Source organism: Hipposideros armiger, unplaced genomic scaffold (assembly GCF_001890085.2).
Source record: "Hipposideros armiger isolate ML-2016 unplaced genomic scaffold, ASM189008v1 scaffold_969, whole genome shotgun sequence".
Taxonomy (NCBI): Eukaryota; Metazoa; Chordata; class Mammalia; order Chiroptera; family Hipposideridae; genus Hipposideros; species Hipposideros armiger.
In genome coordinates, this window is record NW_017732319.1 from 292762 (window position 1) to 313534 (window position 20773).

Below are 20773 nucleotides of genomic sequence, written 5' to 3' on the forward strand. Positions count from 1 at the left end.
AAACCAAAAATGGGAGAAAAAGTGATTATATTTTCCATGTTTTGTCTTGTTCTATACTCCCAAGGTTGAAATCAGACAACTGGTATGGAGTGTCTACTCTGCCAGGCCTCATGAGGGACTCTGGTGGAGAAGAGCTATGCGATGGATGTGGACATTGCAGCATAGTTCCCGAGAGCTTAGGAAGCTGAGTTGACAGCCTCAACTCAAATACCCATTCTGTTCTTTCAAAGATCTATGACCTTCAATTCATTATCCTCTCTGAATCTCCATTGACTTATCTGTTAAAAGGGGATGATAATATACCTAAAACAATGACTGTTGTGAATATTTATGAGATCATATCTAGTAAAACTATATGCCTGACATATAGTAAACAGTAATAACATGTTAATATATATATATATATATATATATATATATATATATATATATATTTTACAATATCCACTTCAAGGAATTCCAGTTTGACGGATACAATGGATGTAAAATAAGTAATGAGAACATGGCATATATGGAACATACAGATATTCTTGGGATCATTTATAGGGGAAAGAGTTGCTTTTATAGGTTTGACAGACTCAAGGAAAATGTCATAGAGACCTTAGAGGGTGAGGAGACATTCGTATATTCTGTAACTAGAACACAGGTTGGGGCCAAGATAGGGGATGGGAATGGGGATGTATGTGTGTAGAAGTGATATCCGAAGATACAGAAATGAAGGGAAAAAAATTTCCTTTGAATGAATTTCCCCTCTATGTCTTTATATTGCTTCCTTACCACTCCCCTTCCCATGCTTCCATGTCTCTCTATTGCTTTATTCAAGGGACATTCATCTGTGTGTGTGCTAAGGCCATACTCCAGATCAGGTCAGGCAGGGAGAATCCGTGCTATTTGTAAAGAAAAGGCTTCATGGCCAAAAAGCCCCCTTATCCTCCATTAACAATACAGGGCTAGGGAAACCAGGACAGGGAGTCACATTGGTGACTCGGGGATAAAAGGGACAAGGTCCTCACAGTGTGCTAGACAGATACAGCGAATGCTGTACATACCACATATCATTTAATCTTCACAGTAATCCTGCAAGGGAGGTCTCATTATCCCTGTTCCGCGCAGGAGAAAACTGAGGCTCAGAGTGATCAAAAAGCTGGATCTAGTGCAAAATTTCAAACTGCAGTTTAGAAATGGTGTGCTTATCCAGATAACCTGCTGACTAGTAAGGGAGCAAATAACATCTTCCATCATAGTCATTATCAACACGCATTACTTCATTTTTTTAAAAAAAGTACCTACAATGTGTTGAACTGATAATAAATACCCACACGTTCCATGTAAACGTTCTTTTCTGTGTGCACCATAACTCTTTGCCCTCTTTATTTGAGTAATGTACCCTGAGGTGTGTAAATTAAAGATGACAACTCCTATAATACATGTGGGGCAGGGATGGATGGATTTGATAAAACAGAAGCATGCATCATTCAAAGAGCAAGCCCTGTCCTGGTCAGTTTTTGTATAAATAATTTGCAGATTTTCTGGATTCGGTGAGCAAATCTCCCACCCATCTACCCCCCCTACCAGAAATCTCTCAGAGTCCTGTTGGGCATGGTGTAGAATGGGGTGGTAGAAATAAGATTTGTTTTTCTCTAAATCTAATTACTGTCATTCCACTGTTTTCTACTATGTTTTATGATTAATATTATTGGGCTTTACTTATTGTTACTAACAGGCAGATTGAGATGCAGAGATAGTTAAAGGCACTCCAAGGTATCATTGCATATTGGTGGGAAGGGTGAGATTAGGACTCAAATCAACCATGCAGGACTCAGCTCATTGAGTCCTCTACCCCTACCACTACCCCTAAGCCTACCCCTATCTGTGTCCCTCTCCCTGTCCCTGTCCCCATCCCCACCCCTATCTCTAGATCTCTCAATCTCCCTCTAGGCTTCTCTAACACCAGCAGAATTTATTTTTTCCTCCCAGTGGGGCAGGAAATCACCTTCAGCTTTATATCCTGATGTCCCCTTTTCATGGTTTATAGCTGACTCTGTAGGTGATTCTCAGAAAAGCTGATACTGAGGACTGTCTGCTGACAACACTCTCAGCTGCTGGGTCAACTCCTTCCATGAAGGGGGATCTGGGCTGCTATATGTCTGTGTTCATTTCAGTGACTATTACTTCTGTGTTTGCTTAGTGGTGTACTTTTGCCTTTTTTTTTTATGTACACCTAAATACGCTATGTTCTTTTTCTATGCAGAGGTTGCTTTGCCTTGTGGAGTGAAAGGAGGGGCAGTTTATATTCCTTAGTCACTTCTTCATGGGAAACGGAACCAAAAATTGATTTCCTGTACTCTCTGCTCCCCAGCAGAGAAGCATGAAGCCCTGTGCAGAACCGTTTTTCTCTCACTGCAGTAGCTCAGTGGTTCCTTTCTAGCCTTTCCAAGCTCAGTGTGATGAAGGTACTTCATTTGTTTCAGGAACCCAAAGGGCAGCATTTCAACTCTTTAGGAGGTGATGATGGGTTGGGGGAGAACTCTGTTCAGAAACAGAGTGCGGATGAAGGCAGGAGGGAAACAGAAAAGGTTGGAAGGAAGCTACCCCAATCCTTGAGAAGTTTCCCCGAGGGGATAATGCAGCAGGTGGCCCCATATCCAGGTAAATGGTCACACCTAAAGACCCCTCTGAGGTAGTGCGAATGCCTATTTATGTCATTATTTCTGGAAAAACAACTCCCAAGTGCATTTCCTGACAGGGTCAGGTCATTAACAAACTAGAATTTGTGTTCTCGGAGCCCACTCTGGGGAGGCTGGGGACATTCAACTGGCATGATGCAAAAAGCTAGACAATAAACACTCTAAAGGACTTCTTAAAGGGTCGCCAAGGACTCAGGGTGGTGTCTGAATGTGTTCAAGAACCATACCATCTGAGGCTGGCAACTGAAATGCAAATAAATATTTGTATTGCGGCTTCAATGGTCCTTTAATTAGAATTCTAGAGTTAGCCAGCTCGATATACCACTCACTCAGCTGAGCAGAAATTTAAATGAAACTGTAGAATTAAAATCCTGTTGATAAGTATTTTGACTGACTGTTTCCTACTGTGACCGGCATTTAGCCAACATATTTGTTAACTGAGCCGTGATTTGTTCTTTTGGATTCCAACTCACTGGTTCTGTGTCACTCTTTGGCTGCTGACAGGGCTAACTGCAGAGGAAATTGAAATAAAAATGAATAATGATCCAAACGACTAATGGAATAAAATTGGAAGCCAATTGAGAAAATTATAGGGGAGAAAATCAGCAGAACTGGGAGTAGAAGAGATAAGGCTGATTATGCTAACTCCTTCCTAAAAATGTTGATGTTCTCCCTGCCAGATGTGGCTTCTCCTTCGCTAAGCCTCAGCAAGCTCCCCTGGTGCCAGATGGATTTGTGTGTGTACACGATTGTTTCCTCCTGACTATACATTAAGGTCCTGGAGGTTAAGTCCACCTTCTCCATCTTCTGCTACCTCGTGTAGTGCTTCACACAAGCTAGGTCATTGAACTGTAAAATAATAGAGCTAAAGGGAACTCTGAAGTGACATAAGCCAATTCCTTCTGCAGCAGGTAAGAGACCTGAGGACTGGGATGTTTTAATAATCTGCCTGTGGTTACCTGGTTAGTGGCAACAAAGCAACTAAACACCAGGTCTCCTCATTCTCAAGGTACAGTATTTGTCTGATGATAATGTTATATGTTTACATACGATGTTACAACTAAGCATGCTCTCATATGTGACAAATATATAAAGCACAAACTGAAAGTAACCTATAACTTCACCACTCAGAATAATCACTATCAATATTATATTAAATATATATAAATAAATATATAGATGTGTAAAGTAATATTTAATATATTGATATCTAAAATATATATAATGTGCAATCTGCATTTAAGTGTAAAAAAGTCAACATTTTATCAAATACATTAAATAGCATAAATTAAATAAAATATACATATATTTATACATAATGTATAGGTGTAATTTTGTGCCCTGATTTTTTTTTTTAAGATTTTATTGGGGAATTGGGGGAGGGGAACAGCCTTGGGGAATCGGGGAAGGGGAACAGACAAATTGCTGTCCTTTTGTTCTTCAGTCTAGTTGTGGAGGACGTCACTTCACTGGCCCTCATGTGGGATCTGAACTGGGGCCCTGCTGCTCAGAGCTGGCATCCCAAGCCAACTCCTAACCAACATGCCAGCCCTGTACCCTGATTTTTAAAATTCATTTTATATTATGAGCATCTTCCCATGGTGTTATATTATTGGGTTGTCGGAAAAGTCATGACGTATTTTTTCTATGTTTTTCATTGCAAAACTACTTCATGACTTTTCTGACAACCCAATATTTACACAAATATAATGTTGAAAGACTACTTTAAATATTTCATTATGTGGACTTAACACAACTTTTTAACTCATCTTCTACAGTGTAGATTTAGAAATTTTTCAAAATTTTCACCATTATAATGCAAATATTTTTCTTTCCAAAATGTCTTTCACCATTAAAATGTAAATATATGGAGATCATCTTTGCACATTATTTTTGTCCACACTTTACATTTCCTCACAAAGGTAATTTCTAAAGCCAAGCAATGAATTTTAAGGCTTTTGATACATACTACAAGATTGCTTTCTATGAAATTTGTACCAATATATCCCATTACCATTATTTGACTCCCTGGAATAAGGTGTTAGGTTAAAATAGCTTTTTTTTTAAAGGCATTTTTATTATCTGAAAATAAAAATGTTTTCTTTATTTGGCCTGAGTAAACTCAAAATTTTGATATTTTAAATCAATGTAATTGGCATAAACCATATATATTTGCTAAATATATATGCATATATTTGTGCATATATATATATATATATACATATGCATATATACATATGCATGCATATAAAACATACATACAGAACTTTAGAATTACAGAAAATATTGAAGTACAATTTCATAATAATGACTTGTCCCTTGAGTTTTCTTTTTTACTGTTCTATGAAATTCTTATATTGTTTTTCTCTAATCAAAATTTCTTTTTTATTAAAAGGCTTTGAGAAATCCTATAATGTTCATCAACATAATTATTATAATTTTAATCTAAAATTTTAATGCTGTTTCTCTAATTTACCATTGACTCTTTAAAGTTTGTAGGAGTTGTTTTTATATCATATTATTGGGTTGTCGGAAAAGCCATGATGTATTTTTCTATGTGTTTCATTGCAAAAATGCATCATGACTTTTCCGACAACCCAATATATCACCTACATAAATAAGCTTGTTAAATGCCTTACAATACCTTGTTTATTTCTTAGTGGTCCCTGTGAGGTGAATCACTCATGATAGTTGAATTTTCTCTATCCTCTATTGAGATATCTTGGGTATTCTAATAAGACTAGTGCTTCCAAGCATTAATATCAACTGCACCATAATCTTGTCATTTGTAATTTTTTCTAGCATATGTTTTATATGAAATCCTTAAAATATCTATGACCTAGAGCAGTGGTTCTCAACCTTTCACAGGGGTTGCCTAAGACCATCGGAAAACACATATTTTCGATGGTCTTAGGAACTGAGACACCGCTCTTCTATCCGTCTCCAGGCCCACATGCAGATATGCCCACATACAAGTATCTGGTGACCCCTGTGAAAGGGGTCGCGACCCACAGGTTGAGAACCGTTGACCTAGAGAGAGTCAATATGACTATCTGATAATTTTGCCAACATTTTTGAAAAACAAATATTAAGATTTAAAAGTTATATTTGATGTTTTTACTTTGAAATAATTTTAGACTAATGCAGAGATCTCAAATATAGCATAGAGACCAGAAAAACGCATATCTATAGAGACAGAAAGTAAGTAGCCTGGAGCTGGAGATTGGACAGGGAGTGACTGCAAATAAGCATGAGGTTTCTTTTGGGAGTGATAAAAATGTTCTAAAAATAGTGGTAATAGTTTTGCAACTCTATAAATTTACTAAAAACCATTCAATTGTATACTTAAAATGAGTGAATTGTATGGTATATATAAAGTACCTCAAAAAGTTCTTAAATATTGAATCATTATATTATACACCTGAAACTACTATAATGCTATATGTCAATTATACCTCAATTAAAAAGTATAGGATTATATTTCTTTTCGAAAAAACCTTTAAAAAATACATACAGAGTTACCCATGTACCCTTTACTTAGCTTTCCTCAAAGACAACATCATAGGTAAACAGCCTTTGTGCAATTATCAAGACCAGGAATTTGACACTGGTACAATAGTATTACCTAAATGACAGGTATCATTTGGATTTCATCAGTTTTCTTCATGCACTTTCCCCTTTGTTATTTTTTGGGGGTGGTGGTGCATAGTTTTATTAACCTTATTACATATGTAGATTTGTATAAACTCTGCCACAATTTGAATATAGAGCTGTTCCATCAGCTTCCACAGACACTCCATTGTGCTATCCCTTTATAGTTACTCTCTTTCCCATCCATAACCTCTGTGGCAACCACTAATCTCTTCTCTATCACTATAATTTTGTCATTTGGCCATTTTATATAAAGTGAAATCACATACTATGCAACCATTTGTGATTGACTTTATCCCTCAGGATAACACTGTTGAAAACCGTCCATGTTTTTGTGTATATCAATAGTCTGTCCCCTTTTAGTGCTGTATGGCATTTCACGGTATGACTATCTAACAGTTTATCTATTCATCTAGTGCAGGGGTCAGCAAACTTCTGAGATGGAAGAGCCGCCACGGGTCAGCAAACTGCGGCTCATAAACTGTGGCTCTGAAATAAAATTGAAAATGAAAATAAAATGATCATAGTTTCATTTACAGAATTTTTAAAGGATATTATTCACATAATGGTGATTATGCAAAAATATATTTATGGCTGTCGAATAATTTTTAAATTGTTGTGAGGAACAGGATTGGTTCTTCCAGGAGTTGGCAAACTTTTGAGACGAAATGTATCCAAAGAGCTGCATGTGGTTCTCGAGCTGCAGTTTGCCGACCCCTGATCTAGTGCAGAGCATTTAGTTGTTTCCAGTTTTAAGCTATCAACATTTATATATAGGTATTCATGTAAATATAAGTTTTCATCTCTCCACAGTAAACACTTAGGAGTGGGATTGCTCAGTTATATATTAAGTATCTGTTTATAAAAAACTACCAAACCGTTTCCCAGAATGATGGCACCATTTTACATTTCCACAAGCAATATGTGAGAGATCTAGTTGCTCTGCCATTTCATGAGCACCTGATAATGCCGGTATTTTGTTATTTTAGCCATTCTAATATGTCTGTAGTGATGTCTCATTGTGACACTAATTTGCATATCCCTAATGTATAGTGATGTTGAACATCTTTTCATTTGCTTATTTATCTTCTGTATATCTTTGGTGAAGTGTATATTCAAGTATTTTACCTATTTTTAAATTGGATTGCATAGTTACTTACTGTTGAGTTTAGAGAGTCCTTTATGTATTCTGATTACAAATCCTTCGTTGGACATTTGATTAGCAAATATCTTCTCCCAGTCTGTAGCTTGTCTTTCCATTCTCTTAACAGTGCCTTTAACAGAACAAAAGGTTTTATTTTGATAAAGCATAATGCATCAACTCTGTCTATTATGGATTGTGCTTTTGATGTCATTATAAGAACTATTTGCCCAACCCATGGTCACAAAGGGAAAAATTCTGTTTTTTCCTTTCCAGACTGTATTTCTTTTGCTTGCCCTATTGCACAAACTATAACATCCTTATGTTGGATAGGAGTGGTGAAAGTAGAATACTTGCCATATTCTTGGTCTTAAAAAGTATCCAGTCTGTCACATTGAATATGATGTGAGTTGTAGGTTGTTTTATGGATGCTTTTTATCATGTTGAGGACGTTCCCTTCTGTTTCCACTTTGCTGAGAGATTTTAGCATGAGTAGGTATTAAATTTGATCAAAGACCTTTTCTGCCTCAATCAATATGATCATATAGATTTTCTGTTTTAGACTATACAAATAGCTGACTACATTAATTTGTTTTTCAGTATTGAACCAACTTTGTATTCTGGAATAAACACCACTTGGTCATGATGTATTATTCCCTTTGCATATTTACTAATATTTTGTTGAGAATGTTTCTATCTAATGCTCCAGAGGGCTGTGGTTCTAATGCCAATTTCATTTTAAAGCCTTTGAAGTGCTGTTCTGGTCTGCCCCACTTGTGCAGTACCTAGAGGCAACCTGAAGCCTGGGTGATTTTTTTATACCATAATTCAGCTCTCACAGTGTTTGCTGCATTCATTATGGTCAGTTTCATGCATGGGCCACCTCAAGGTGAGCCTGGGATTTCATACACAGATTGAAAGATTCCCTTTCTCTAGCTCCCTGTCCTCCTCTTCTATCTAGCTGGGGGAGGAGGGAAGTAAAGAGATGTTGCCTCTGTTTACATTTGCTTAGTGAAGGGCTTGGACAGTCCTATAGAGTTCCACTTCTATGTATGTGCAGCAGCCATGTCAAGAGGTAGGGTAGGTCACCACCTCCTTCCTGGCATTTGCCCAGTGTAGGAAGGAGTTGATAGGGCGCCATTCCAAGACCATTGGATGCAGTCATTGGGGACAGGCAAAGAAAGGGACAATGCCTGAATGTCACATCTGTGCTGGTGGGGACTGCGAGAGGTACTGTTTCATTTGTGGTGTTAGTAGGACAGGACAGGTAATAGCGATCCATCTTCCAGGGCCTCCCTTTTCTCAGTCCTCTGGATAATGGGAGCAAGCTTCCTGGGATTTTATTTTTTTTACTGTACCCATTAGTGGCTATGAGTTTCAGGCATTTCTAGTCCCTCACCAAGATAAAGTTATAGTTGTTTTTCTATTACAATTTCTTCTTTTTACATTTTAACATCACATAATCATATTCCCTTCAGATTCATTTATTTTCTCACATTTAAATTATAGTCTATATTGAATTTATTTTTATTCTAGGTTGAGAAATGATGTAACTTGATTTTTTTCTTCCAAATAGTTAATTGTCTTAGCATCCTTGTTTATTTAGTGATCCTTTTTCTACTAACAGATATAATCATTGAATGAATAAGCCCTTTTTCCTTAAAAACAGAATTTCTTTGCCACCCACACCTTTAAGTCTAATGAACCCTCTTTTGCAATCTAAATAAGAAAATAAAATCTAACTTCTCTCATAAAAAGTGACACAAAAAGAATTTCCTTGTTTTTACTTTACTACCCTTCCCTCATCAATCTGCATCTAAAAGAATAAACAAGTAAAAAAGCCAAAGAGAAATAAGAAATAAGAAACATGATTTAAAAGTAGATAATTAAGTCTGGCTGTCCCGTGATACTAATAAAGGAAGAAAATACAGGAAGATAATAAAGGTTATTATAAAATCTGAAAAGGGAATTTCACTGCATTTTCTCCCTAGCTTTTGTCTTAAAAATACGTGAAACATATGAATATTTATTGTCATCTTATCTCTTCAAAATGTGGAATTAAAATTGGTGTTTCATAAAGAAGTAAAACAATTATATCTTTCTCGGTTAGCAGTTTTTTGTTTTTTTTTCCTGCTTACTTCTTTGAATTATTCAAATAATTTTAATTGGCCATTTTAGTAGCTATGTGAATTTAAAGACGTACATTAGCCCCCCAATTGCTCCTGCTTTTGTGCAGATGGGGAAAAATGGGCTCCAAATGCTAGTTTCCACTTGCTGGAATGTATGGGACTCTCACCGTGGCAGGAGGACTCATGGTGAAATCTGGGGTAAAGGAGAGCGTTGGAAATGTTGGACGTTCTTGATGACTCAGTGGTGACCTTTGCAAATTTCCCCAATCTGGATAAATTATTTTGAGCCAATTCACCCAATCAACTTTTATATCTTGATACTCTTGGCCAGCCCTCCTCAAGGACAGATGGCAATTTTAGCTGTAGAGCCTGAGACCATTCTTGCTCTCAAAGCAACCTCAATTGACCTATCATTTACTGTCACTCTCCATTCGGAACTGGCTGGGCTTGCTGTGTAAGACTATCCATAACAAGTCCCCCTCCCCCAAACTATAATGACATATTGATATAAATGTCAACTGCAACATATAAACCATAAACCCATTAAAGAGGACTTTGAAACGTTGACAGAGAGGACTCAAGGGTGGCTTGACCAGGGAGGGTTTTAGTCATTAAAATGAAAGGCCAAGAATCTTTTTTGGCCCACAGGGAAACTAACATTTTAAAGCACCTGCTTGGTGGTTTTCCATATTCTATCATCTAGCTGTCACATCAGCCTGCAAAATAGGTGCTATTTACCCCATTTCACAGGTGAGAGAAAATGAAATTTGGAGAGATGATGTCTCTAGCTCAAGGTTGCAGAGTCAGTAAGTGATGCAGTGATTTAAATCAAGATGCAGGACTCCAAACTCTACCCTAACACCCATAGGCTCTAGTGACATAAGAGATGCTTTTAGGGGAAATCTGGACACAGGGTTAAGTAATACGAGTCACACAGTGAGACAGTTATCCCTTTTATATTCTCTTTCTATTCTTCTGATGATATCGAAAAGAAAGTTTTGTATGGAATTATACAAAGGGTACCAAAAAATGTATACACATTTTAAGAAAGGGAAATTGTATTAAAATTGTAATACTCAATATATACCGATAACAAAAGATGAATACAGGTCACATTTGACTTCTGCGATTACTAGAGGTGCTCAAAGTCATTACTATCAATGTCCAGACACTTTTGATTATGCCAAACTACTACTTGAACACCGTTGACCAGTGTCCACTTGTATACATTTTTTTGGCACCCCAGTATATTTGCATATCTTTTTAATATTTTATCATCTCAATTTTCAACAAAGAGGAGAAAGACCTCAGACTCAAGTATTGGGTCAACAATGGTATCTAGCTAGAATTTAATATATTTTTTGTTTTCATGATATGTATTTTTATTTCTATTTATGGCAAGCAATACCCATTTTCGCTTGGTTGTTTAGATAGATATACTTAATTTTTTAATGTGTTTAATATAAAGGAAAAGTAACATCTAAATTCCAGAATTAAGTGTACATGAAAGATTAACATGTGGGAAGCACAGCTTTTGTTTTAGATATGATGCTATACATTCTTAGAACGATGTCAGTGCTTGAACAATATGATGTATAATCCCCTCCCCTGGGGCCCACACACTCACCCATGTGCCGTGGACCACTGAATTTGAGAAATACCAATGCCAGAACATGTAGAGAAAAGAAAAACTTATTGTTCTCAATTTTGAGTCATTTCTAACAATGTTATATACTAGATGAACTGCCTGGAAAAATTATAGATGTTTCTTCCATTAAAAGCCCCCTTTTACTTCCAGGTAAGACAATTTTTACTTGGAGTTCTACACAGAATTTAAACTTTGACCTATAGCAATGATTCTAACAGTGTCCTTCAATATATTTTAAAAATTTTCCATACTGACATTAACCTCAGTGGAGACCTTCATTCCGAGAAGCATCTAACTCAGGGTTTTCCATTTGTTCAACTTACTCAGTGCTGAACGCTGCACACTTGGGATTTCGGTGAACAGGATAGACGAGAATTTATGGAGCTTGGCTTGGTGGGCTGAGTTAGGGAGGAGATGCAGTAAATAATGTATTTAATTAATCAGTAAGTATATAGAAAAAATGTGATAAATGTATGTTATGAGGAGGATTTGGGAAGGCAGGAGGGTGTTGGGATTTGATTAGCGTGGTCTGAGCTGGCTTCTTTGAGAAGGTGACGTGTGATAAACAGTTGAGGGTGATAAGTAAGAGTAAGAAGAGGGAAGTACCAGCACCGTCCTGCACCACAGGAGTACGCCTGGAGTGTTCAAGGAACATCGAGGAAGTCTGAGCGGCAAGAGTGGAGGATGTAAAAAAGTAGAATGGTCAGAGGTGAAGTATTCAGAGGGAAATAGAGTAACAACAATCTATTAATATCTTATCTTTTCCAAGAGTCATGCTGCCAGCCAATTTGAGAATAAGCTGCAGAGGAACAACAGGTGCAAAGCAGGGACATCAGATAGAAGGGTATTATAGTTATACAGGTGAGAGCTGATGGTAACTTGGACTAGGGCAGAGGGGGAGAAAAGCAGACATATTCTGGGTTTGTTTTGAAGGTAGATGGGTTTTTTTGGTGAATTGGATGTAGCGTGTGAAAGAACTTGTCAATGAGAGGGCATCATAGGATGAAATACCTAGAAATGAATCACTGTAGCAAAGGTATAAATTCAGAGGAGGATATAATTTTTGGACAGCCATATTTTAATGGCATCTCCTAAGCTCTAAACACTTAGTTAATTCAAGAAAGGAGATCCATAGAATACTTGTTTTTTTGCCTGTATAGCTAAGTAAATGGTTATCACCACTTCTTGCCAGAATCTTCCATAGGTTAACCTTTGGAGGGTGTGTGTGTGTGTTTGTGTATGTGTGTATGTGTGTATTTGCATGCACATAGGATCTTGCTAATTTCCACCTCTAAAACTGTCACCTAGTGACTTGATTGAAATGTAAGACCACATTCTGCTGTAAACACTCCTGATGGCAGTGATGTTATGAAGTTATTGCAACAACAGATGACACATAAATCCAAGCAATTTCTCCCCATCCTCTTGTGAAGAGGTGTCACTTCTGATTTATTCTAGCTTAGAATCTTCAACATTTGTCAAGCAATGTTCCATTGTGCTCTTTACTGCTTAATTTGTTGTTTTTTGTAGTGTAGTACAGTATCATTTTATAGGATTGTGTAGTTAATGTTCTAGACATCTTTTCTTGTATTGCTGCCTCATTAGCTCCGTTTGGGATTCGAATATTAATTCTGGGCTTCTATAACTTTCCCCTTGTGCTGATGAGGTTGTATTGTGGATAAGAGGGAGTAACTGAACTGCATCAGTGAGATGTAAGTTTGGGTGATGCAACAGAAGCACACATTTCATTTGACAAATATTTACTAACTTCTGGCCATGTGCCAGGCACTGGCATCATAATGATGAAAAGATACTGTGCCTACCTCAAGGTACAGTATTCCAGGTGAATGAAGATAAAGCCTAGTCTGGAGCAATAACCTTGATAGCAGATGAGAGAGAAGGGATGGATTTCAAAAGTGTATCATCTTATAAAAATAAAGACATTTTTATAAGTTCTCAAATACACCATTTCTCAAGAAACATAACAGCAAACTTTTCAGCAAAAAGCATTCAAACATGTGATCCATATCACCAAAAGATTAATCAAAACAGGAGTTCAAGAATAAAATGTGTGAACTCAACAAGCCCCCTCCTTCGTATTCATCCACAAGAAAAAAAATCCACACAATGACTTATATAAGAATATTCATAGCAGCTTTATTTATCATTTAAAGCCCAAACTAGAGTAACCCAAATGTTTTCCAATGTGAGAATGAATAAACAAATTGTGCTATATTCATAGCACATAGGAACAACACTCAGCAATAAAAAGAACAAACTATAAATATATACAATAATGTGATTAAATCTTACATACTGTTTTTTTAAAGATTTTTTTTTTTTTGGGTAATTGGGGGGATGGGAACAGTACTAGGGAATTGTGGGAAGGGGAACAGACAAGTTGCTGTCGTTTTGTTCTTCAGTCTAGTTGTGGAGGACGTTGCTTCACTGGCCCAAGTTGGCACCATCATTGCGCTCTTCCCAGGCGAGGCAGATCAGTCGCTGGCTCTGGACGGCTGCTCACTGCGGCTGCTGGCCGCTCACACTGGCTGCCGGCTACACACGGTAGCCCATGGCAACCCACTGCCACAGGGGCTGCAGCCTACGCCATCACCGGCGACCCACGGCAGCCCAGCTCCAAGTTGAGCTGTTGTTCAGCATCTTAGCTGTGGAGGGCAGTGTTCACTGGCCCTCATATGTGGGATCCGAACCGGGGCCCTCTGGCATCCCAAGCGAGTTCTTAACCATCGCGCCACTCGGCCGGCCCTTACATACTTTTTTTGATTGAACAAGCCAAATATAAAAATATACATCCTGGATGATTCCATTTTCATGAACCAAAAATCAGCAAATCTAAGCTGGAGTGATAAAGGTCAGTTTAGGTAGAAGTTTGCTTAGATTATGAAAATGTTCTATATCTTGATTATGGTATTGGTTAAATTAGTATATACACTTGCCAAAAACTCATTGAACTGCATTCTTAAAATCTGTGCATTTTATTGCTGATAAATGGTACCTCAGTAAAAAAGAGTAGTGGGGGGAAATAAAATTTGAAGATCAAGCCATCAGAAAATTACAAGAGGCAAATTTAGGCTGAGCATTCCAATGTTATATTGGTTTGTCCTAGACTTATAAGGATACTAGCACTGTGTATATGGCTTACTATTTATATTGGGCTATTTTTAATTGTTGCTTCTACTTCTTTCTCCCTCGTTGAAATATGAGCTCATTAGCCTCTAATTCATCTTAGTGAAGAGCTTAAAGCATATCACAAAGTATTTTCTCAGAATCTATCATGTTCTCCGCCTAGGAAAACCAAACATGCATGGTACCTGTGATAACCATCTAGCTTCTGCGAGGTTTGCTTTAGAACCACTGTGTACTTATTTCCTATCCCAATTGGATCAGCTCCACATTCAACCATCTTGTTTTAATAACTTCCCATTTGTTTCTCCTACAAAGCCAACTTGAAGAGCCACCATTTTCCTACATTGTAGTCCCAACTCAGCAATCTTCCTGAAGATATTATGAAATAAGACTAAAGACCGAAATTAAATACTCTAAAACATGATGGTGGTTGTGGTAAACATGAGAATTCACTAATGGATTTCATTCACTCTATTTTGATTTTTTTTTGAGTTTATGACTATTGTGTTTACATCATAAAATGTTTATGTCTTGCTGTGCTACCAGTTGTATCTTATTTGTCCATTGCTGCTGCTTTCTACAAATTCAAATGAAATTAGGTTAGAGGCTGCTACTGTACATGAGCCCATGAGACTGTCACAGCAGCCATGGAATACTTTGTCTACTTGCTTTATTGCATCTTGTTTCGCCCTTGAGTATATGTGCTTTAAAGTCATGTGTGTAGTGAAGCAGATCTCCATTACTGGCATAGCTAAGAAGTTTTGAATGCAAATTTTACAATGCAAAGTCTTATTTCTTCCTAGAACACATTTCAGGTAATTTAAAGTCTGTGGTTGAGCACAGGAGCATTTGGGAACCAGGCTGACAAGGCTTGGTGGTGGTTTTTTTCTGAAGTAGTCATCCTGACACATTTTCTTTTCTTTTCCCAAATACATGTCTCTGACACTAACATTTGAGATGCATCTTTTTTTTAATCCCAGAAGAGAATTCCTCAAGATAATTCAAATTCTACATTTTTAAAGTGAAATAGAACACATATTCTAACTTCCAGTTACATGGAACAATCTTCAAAGAATAGTGACGATCCAGAATTAACTGTAAGAAAGAAAAATTCAAGATGTTTATGGAGAAACAGAGTTTATTGGAGTTTGGTGACTAACGAAAAGACACCCAGACAGAAGTCCTGATGTGATAGAGTGTGCAGTGCATCTGCTTGTTTACATTTGCTAGGTAGGAATGACTGTTAAGAGTTTAATGGATGGCCCTGCTGAATGCAAACAGTGTTTAGGAAATGGTTTAGGGAGGGATGTTAGCTTAAAGAACAAGTGGCATAAATTTCTTCATGTACTTCATCTTCAAATTTGTGATTTGGTGCAAGGGAGCTCATCTCACTGGAGAGCTAGAAAGACCCAAGGGCATATTGAACCTGAAAACTGGATGGGACTTGTCCCTCATAAAGTATTTTTTTCCTCCCAGGTCTATTTTACTGTTTTCTTTATTCTGACCTTTACAGTATAAGAGGATGGATGGAAAGTGGCCTTCTTAAAGCTGTACACTGGGGAGATAACTCAGGGTGGTCAAAGTCTCTGAACAGAGCCAGAAGAACAGGGATTAGCCCTGCATGATCTTAGGTAAATACACCTTTGTTCCCTGAGCCCTTATCTGTCAGAGAAAAAAGAAGGCTTCTCTAAGCTTCTTTTCAGCCCACTTTGACTTTCTGTGACTCTGGCTTGAACCTTTCTCAGTTATGAAATTATCCTTAAACTTTCTCTTTTCCATTCTACCCAACTGCCCTCATGTGGTACAGTTGGTATCCTGTAACCATTGCGTTACTCTCAACCAACAGATCCTTAGATTTTCTAGAGTTTCCTTAGACCATGAAGAGCCAGACAAATGAACTTTTTGGCTACCTACTGGAAACACTCTACCAGGCATGTGTGTGTGCGTGAGCACGCACACACACACACACACACACACACACACACACACACATTTCATCCTTACCCACACCCTGTGAAATAGGTATTATTTCTCTCATTTTCAGGGGGATAAAATGGGGATTTATAGGAATTAAAACAATTTACCCAAGATGAAGACTTGTGTAAGTCAGGATGGGATTCTTGGGCCCATCGTCTCCCCTCTGTGTTGCTCCAACTCCCTAAAATATTCAATAACTTCACTTATTTTTTTCATGCAAATTCAGGACTTGTACTGAGCACCTACTGTGTACTTATCTCTATATTGGAGATTTGGGATGTCCCAGTGTCTACAAAAATATTAATTCAGGCATTTTGTTTGTTTGTTTGTTTTTTCCTTTAGGAGTGAAAATATTCCAACATAGGTTTCACCAAAGCTTTTGTAGCATTCTCTACTTTATCACAAACTTCTCTGGGCCCCTTTCATTTTTCTTTGGATTATTTCTGGCTTCACACTATGCTCATCCAAGATCTGGGACATAGGGTCCGGGCTCTGGGTCATGCTGTGGTTATCAGCTACCATGCTAAGAACAGATGGCTTGTGCCTCTGCGTCTGCCATTGGAGACCGAGCAATATTGAATGAGATGATTGAGAGGTCACTGTGCCCTATAGCCTTTGGGAAGGCCAGCGACCTTGACTGGGCCTCTTTTTGGTGACTTGAGTCACAGTCATCAGCCTAGGGAAGGATTTTATGACCACTCTCCACCTAAACCTCCACAGAGTTGATGTATTCTTGCCTACCGTGAACTTTGTGCTAATACCCAAATTGCTCTAGTCAAGGCAAACCAGGACATAACCAAGAAGCAGCTGATGCTCATGGGAAAAGAATGACTTCTTGTATATTTCTTCATTCTCACATTCTTCTTGGGACAAGGCTCTACCTGAGATACGACTGCTCACAAAAGTTACCTCTTTCTCGTGGGTTGATCAGGCCTCAAAACGGTGGAAATGGTTTTGCCCAATTTTAGCTGCCACTTCTGAGGATCATTTTAAAAGATATGTTGCAAGAACTACTCACATAGTCCCTATTTCTCACTACCAATTACATTGGGACTACTTCATTACCATGACACCAAAAGCCACTATGGAATCTCATGACAGATCCCTTGTGGTTCCCTGAAATTCCTAAGTTCCTTACAGGTTCCTGCTCTAGCAAAATCAGTTGACTCATTTCCGTTCCATTGATGGTGATAGTTCAAGTGTTGCAATCCATGAGCAAAGGACTAGATATCCCACTTGAGTGGTCCCTCCAAGACTTTTAAGTTTCTGTGCTGCTCTGAAGAATTTTCAGGAATATTGGGGCTGTCTTACTTCCTGCTCCTTAATTTGTCCACTCCAGGCCCCTAACTGAAGATGTTCATCAAATCCTAGGTACCCTAAAAATGAGCAGAACAACACTTTGTCTCCTGTAGTTTATCTTTCTTCTCTAGTTCTGTTCCATAGAAGAAAACAGACATACCAAATAATTGGGAAAAGTTTTTCTTCTAAGGAGTTTCCTTTGCTTAATCTGCTTTTATTTACACAACTTACTGTTTTTTTGTTTTTGTTTTTTCCTGTGAGAGTTTACACAGCCTTACTTAATTAAATATGGATGAAACTGAGACCCAGAGACACTGAAAGACCCCTGACTGGTATTTACCTCAGCAGTTCTATCCTCTTTCCCACCATATCCAACTAAAGGATAAGGCTAGGTGCCAGGTCATGTCACATTTGCAGAGGTCACTGGCATCCAATAAAGACTTGAATTCCATCCTTTGATGAGATACTCAAGAGCTCTCAAGTAAGCTGCCTTTTAAGAGATGAGTAGTGCTTTATTTTTTTTAAAGTTTGAGTTATGCATTTCTTTCTAAGCCACATTTTTTGTCAAATCCCTATGTTATTGGATAACAAAAAGATATCAAAGAGTAAGTTTAATCTGAATAATCGGGTTTTGATTTCATAGAATCATAAAGTCACAGTGTTAGAGGGAGCCTTTCAAACCTCTCATTTGATAAAGCACTAAAGACCACAAAATTTAAATGACTTACCCAACTAATTAGGTATGGAAATCAGGTTTTCTGTCTTCTAGAATAGTATCTTTAATTCTCTGAGAATTTAGCATATTAAAGATACTTAGTCAGTGTTACATTCAGTCACCTGGCCTGTGACTAGGGAAACAGGCTCTCATTCATTCATTCAACAAGGATTTGTGGTATACCTTCTCTGTGCTAGGTGATCAAAGGGTTCCAAAGAAACATGCAGTGGAATCATTTCTGTATTCAAGTCCTACAATCTAGTTACAAGTTCCAATGTGCACACCAGTACCTCCATTTTTTTTTCATTTAAATAAATAAAGAGAAGATATATCTGGCTTGCTACACTTTCTGTCATACTTCAAACAAAATATAGTTTTGATGTATGGTCTTGTTTAAACCCTGTAACATGTGCTTATCTTTAAATGTTTTGCAGCGTGGCTAACGAAAGCAACTCAGCCGTTATGCCTAAGATTTAAGGATGGTGTGACTGCAACATGATTTCACCATTCCAGTTATTGTTGTATTCATTAGAAAGTGCCTCAGTGATGCTCGAAAGCTCATTCTCCATAGTTTGCTTTCAGGAAGGTATTTAATTGCCATGTGCTTGGTGAAAATGAAAGTCTTGACCCTGTCTATATTCAGAACACATTGCACATTTTTATCTCAGCAACTCATGGTAGTGGTATCTCTATTGATGTGACAGTCTCCAGGAGTCTGATTTCTGAACTGTGGCGCCGTCAAACTTGTGGAGTGCTGGGAGTGCCGTCGTGGAAGGCTCTGGAGTGTTGAAGTTAGGGTGAAATACAGCTCTGCCAATTACAGGCTATGGGATCTTGGGTAATTTACTAACATTTCCCAATGTCCATTCAGTGAATGGACTGAATGATTTGTGAAGCATCCAGCACAATGTTTGGCACATAGTAGGCTTTTAATATGTGTTAGTTTCCTTCCTCTTTTTTCTGCATTATATAAACTAAAACACTTGTGATGTGTGAGTTACCATTTATTTCTGCCTTCGTGCTTCAGAATGTGGACATTATTTTAGAGATCTAGTACTAGATGAAAACAAGTTGAAATATGTGAAACAGGAATATTTATTTCCCAAACGATCTCTTCAGTAGATGGATTTTCCTGGGACCGCGGGAGTGAGGCAATGACCTGGATATATGTTACATCTATGCAAGCAAGGTACCTGCTGACTCTGTCAAATTGTGTCTGGGTAGGCATTTGGTTCCCTGTGCAGAGAGAGAGCCAGTCAACTCCACAAGGCAGACAGGGACACTGATGGCTGAATAACAAACTCAAGGTCAAATTCTCTCTTCCCCTTTAAATGAGTAAATTCTAAATTCCATGGGAATATGAGAGTAGGATGGATCTTTAAGGAGAAGAGGAATAAATTCATTTTCTAACCCTTGTTAATTCATTACTTTGGAAAGTGACCCATTGAACTCAGACTAGAGTTACAGTTGTTGTCCTATCTGGTCTAAGGATAAGAGCAATCAGCCTAAGGAATACATAAAAAACCCCTTTTAAACCCCTTTTTGAAATTTCTTAACAAAAAAACCAATCTTCAAATCTTATAAAAGGACTCTGGTAGGACTCCTACAGAGGTATGACCAAATGCTTTTTGTTGTAGTGTGACTGCAGGTTAAAAAAAAATCTAAATACTTTACTTTTGAACTGAAAAAAATAATGTATTTCACATAATTAGCTAATGCATCACATAAATTTTACTTTGTTTTATAAACCTAGTTTCTCTGAATTTACAGAACTTGGGAATTATGTGGCTTTCTCTAACCTGGTTATAAGGCTTACGTGTTAAATAGCAGTTTCCCCAGTTTATTGGACCATTTACAAAGTCCTTTTTACTTTCTGGAAATGTTATTTAGCATTACACTTCTATTGGTAATGAGGGAACAGGTAGTTCCTCGAAGAGATAACTCAGGTTTGTTTTGTCAAGTTTTCATATTTTCCAAACAGTCTATCAAAAATAAATGGAAGACATAAGAACCCCTGAAGAGACCTAGGGATCTAGGAAGCAGGATTCTGAAAGGATTCTGACAATGTAAGAATATAAAGAATAAGGGGGCCGGCCGAGCGGCTCAGTTGGTTAAGAGCTTGCTCAAGAGTGTGAGCTGTGAGCAACAGGGTCGCAGGTTCGATTCCCAGCTCGAGCTGAGCTGCTGCTGAGCTGCCAACAGGTGGCAGGATGGCTCAGCTAAAAAAATAAAAAAGAATAAGTTGATGTGATTTGTGGACGTAAGACTGAGTGGGCAACCTGTAGTTATAAGTGTGGGAATTTGCAATGTAGTGCACAGCTTCATAACCCCTTCCAAATATACCCCAGTTTTCTTTTTTATGAAATGAAACCTCCCCCA

The 20773-nt window shown here is 37.8% G+C and overlaps 1 protein-coding gene across 1 annotated transcript in view; it reads left to right on the top strand.

Annotated features, from left to right (window-relative positions):
• The window catches only part of CPNE4 (copine 4), a 490556-nt gene that overhangs the window by 208398 nt on the left and 261385 nt on the right, over positions 1–20773 (top strand). The gene's annotated exons all lie outside the window — the stretch shown is intronic.